Genomic DNA, 3,824 nt, shown 5'->3' with positions numbered 1-3,824 from the left:
ATATAGGTTACCCTTGAGTATGTAAAAATAATACCTAGTGGCTAATATTAATTTATTGTTTTTACTTTACAAAACACATGTAGAGTATGTCATTGAATCTCAACAATCTTAGAGAAAGATGCAATTATTATGAAGATCTTACAGACTAGGAAATTGAGGCAGGCAGACACATGAATTAACTTTCTCAGAATACACAATTGTAGGCATATGATATAAAATTTAAATGCTAGTCTTCATTACTCTAATTTTTTGATTTTACAGCAGTTAATATGGGGATTTCTACACCACTAAAAGAATAAATTATAAGTCCCATATCATAAAGTTTAGAAGACTGTATATTAAATGCATACACACACAAGCACACACACATACACAACCAAATTAAAACAAAACAAAGAGTCAAACTTGATCAGGGGCCCAAAGACTTCTGGTAGCTGTGGCTTGATTTAAGAGGTGGAATGAATAGGATTTCCCAGAAAACCTCAAGGAAGGAGCAGGTGGGACTCTTGATACCAGAGTCACAGGAACTTCTCCTTGGGCTTCTATGGAGATACAGAGAGGAGGAGATACTTCTGCCATTACGGTGGTCATTTCTTCCAAGAAAATCTTCACAACAGGAAAAAGCATCTGAATGGAGTCCAGTGTCTGAGAGCCAAGAAAGTTTGGTGAAATGTTTCCTGAGATGCCACAACCATTTGGGTGAAGCAAAAAAACAAAAAAAAAAGCCTTGCAGAAAGTTTCTAGAGACAGACCAGAGTGACTTTGATTCCAACTTTTAATTCTTACACTTAACATTGGAGTAGACACATATATGAGAAGAGACTGTTCAAGGAGCAAGAAATCATGAAGGTACCAGAGGCTGGGAGTGAAGAAGACTAGTTGGCGAAATAATCCTAGCAAAGCTCTGCCTGCTAGCACTCTGTCAGTGTGGTCTGTAGTCTTCCTGTACCTACTACCATGGCTTCCCATCCAAACCTGCCTCCGTCCTTTGGCTAAACCCCCTGATGAGTGGCCCCAATTGACCAAGGTTCCATAGGGTTGAGAAGAAGACTTACTATCTTTGCCATGGAAGCTCTTTAAGACAGCTGGTGAAGGTGGGAGTAGGGCACCACCCCTATTTCCTAGATTGCAATATGTAAAGAAAAGGAGAAAACAATAACAATAATAATAACAAGCCTATAGTTTTTTTGTTTTAGTTCTTGTTATTTCTAGAAGTAATTTATTCCTAGGAAAAAATTATAAAAGTGTGCTACAAATTACTATAATAAGTAATATATTACTAGAGAAATTTTGCAGCATGAAATATATAGGATAACACATTCTCTTAAGCATTCATTAAAAAAAAAAAAAAAATCAATGGTAATATAATACAGACAACAGAAATTGACCCTGGATCTATAATGGCCTCAGTTTAAATTCTATCACAGAACAAACTGCTTAAGGAAGTTATATCAATTATGCAAATTATACAAGTTAACCTTTCAATCTTCCTTGAAACTTTAAGACCCTAAATTGTAGAGAAGAATCCCATCTGCTTTAGGAGAGACTATATATATATATATATATATATATATATATATATATTTAGTTTCCTACACCAATAAAATCACAGTTTTATTTTCCTTATATAAAAGACAAGCAACAATCAGTTTCTTGGAAGGCTAAAAGATATTTCATTATGAAGCCAGTAAATTTTGAGGAAAAAGTTCTAGAATTTACATGGTTGTTTTTGTTCATGAAGTTGAAGTCAGTAAGAAACATTTTTAAAGATAGAACATTGTTTTAAGGAAATTGAACTTATACTGAAATAAAATTTATCCTTCCACAGTTAAAAGTATAAATCCATTCTTCTAATTAACTTGATTTATGACTGTTTAAAGGAAGGAACTAACTTGTAGATGACAAAAATGAAAAATTGTCTTTTGAAAGTTGGAAAGAAATATCACCAAAGTCTTTTGAAGTCTTCTGATGAGAAAATCAAAGTTTCCCATTGACAAGACAGAAAACTAAAGAGGGATCCAATTGTCAAACCATAAAGATGCTGCCTTATCTCACTGGTTATATCAAGACAGGAAATGACAGGGACAGGACGGAGGGTGGGGAAGGAGATTATCCTGTAGGTCAAATAACCTCGCTCTCAAATATTCCTTTTTCCTATTTCTCAGGATGTAGATCTTGAGAATCTGATAATATAAGATTATTAAGAATTCTTCCACAATTTTATTGTCTTATCTTTTTCTAAGGCTGCTGATGCAATGATGCTTTCTTTTGGGTGACAAGCTGTGGAGATCACTGTATCTGTGTGACCATACAACTTCTGCACAATCTCTTCTGTGTCAATATTCCAAATGTAAACTATATTGTCTTCTGACCCTGACACAATTTGTTGTGGATTAGTCTCAGAAAAATTAGCAAAAATACAGTATTTTTCATTCTTATGGCCAGTATATGTCTTCAGGCACTTCCCCTTCCCGAAGTCCCATAGTTTAAGGGTATTGTCCAGAGTTGCAATAAGAATGTACTCTCCATTTGGAGTGAATTTCACAAAAGAAACTGGAGGATTCTTATCACAACTAATTGTTCTAACATATTCACATGCTTCTATATCCCAGATTCGGCAGAAGCCATCATAACTACTTGACACCAGCAAAGATCCTTTCCAATTGGAATGAACAGCTGTAACTGGGTCTGCATGAGCAGTAAAACACTTGAGGCATCTTCCAGTTTTCACATCCCATATCCTCACACTTTGATCAAAAGAGCCTGAATAGACGAGATTGGACTGGGGACTGAAGTTGCAACAAAAGACATAATTATTGTGTCCTTTCAAGGTTTTTCTGCACTTCCCTGTAAAACAGTGCCATATTTTAAGAGTTTTATCATCTGAGGCAGACACAAGAAGTTGGGAGTCTGATGACCAAGCAATGTCTGATATTCCTAGTTTGTGACCTATTAGTTTTTTCAGATATTTCCCATCGTATGCTCCCCAAATTTTAATTTGTCTGTCAGCAGAAGAACTTGCTAGCCATTCTCCATTGGGACTAAATTTGACAGCAGATATTGCTTTAGTGTGCCCTTCTAGAGTGAATTGTAGCTGATAGTTGGGTTTTTCAAAATCAGACAGTTTCTTCTCATTGGCAGTTAGTGCTGTACTGACTCCCTTCTCTGCTTTCTTCTCTTCTGTTGCCATAATTCTGAAATTCACCTCTACTCACCTAGGACTATGGCTAAACCCTGGGCTGCTCATAAGGATGTCAGCAGCCACTGGAATAGAACCATGATCAAGCCCTGGAGGAGACCATGATGGTCACGGCCCACTCATCCTCCTCTTTGCCTTGACCTCCTCAGACCTGTTGTTTTCACTGGACATTCATTACCTATCAATGCCTTCCATTGTGACCACATCATTGGATATTCAGCAGGTTGGACTGTGGTCAGAATCTTATCAGGTAGAAAAGCCAGAAGGGTGAAATAACAGCTCAACAGTGTGTTCAGCTGTTTTGAAGCACTGGGCTACCATGGAAAGTGCCCAAGACTTGGAAGCAGGGCAACTGAGTCCCCATTCTAATTTTTTTTAACTTCTGTCACCTGGTACAAGTTGTCTTCCTTCTTGGGAACTTTTTTATCTGTAACAGGAGATTGGGGTCTTGCTAAGATTTGTGCCACGTTCAAACTATATGAGGCATGTGGATCAAGAGAGAGTGGGAGAATATGGAATTGGATTCTTGCTAGTTAGGTGACTATGAGCAAAGAACTTTGGAATCTCTGAGTATCAATATTGTCATTGATAAAGTGAGAACAAAATATATATCCTATAAACTACA

At 36.8% G+C, this 3,824-nt stretch overlaps 1 pseudogene; it reads right to left on the bottom strand.

Moving 5' to 3' along the window:
• Positions 1 to 1,649: 1,649 nt before the first annotated feature.
• Positions 1,650 to 3,340, bottom strand: LOC141540866 (WD repeat-containing protein 5 pseudogene; annotated as a pseudogene).
• Between the last annotated feature and the right edge of the window lie 484 nt (positions 3,341 to 3,824).

The sequence above is a fragment of the Sminthopsis crassicaudata genome, chromosome 1 (genome assembly GCF_048593235.1).
Source record: "Sminthopsis crassicaudata isolate SCR6 chromosome 1, ASM4859323v1, whole genome shotgun sequence".
NCBI classification, from domain to species: Eukaryota; Metazoa; Chordata; class Mammalia; order Dasyuromorphia; family Dasyuridae; genus Sminthopsis; species Sminthopsis crassicaudata.
Note: the sequence above shows the minus strand (reverse complement) of the source record. Positions and strands in the feature narration are given on the sequence as shown.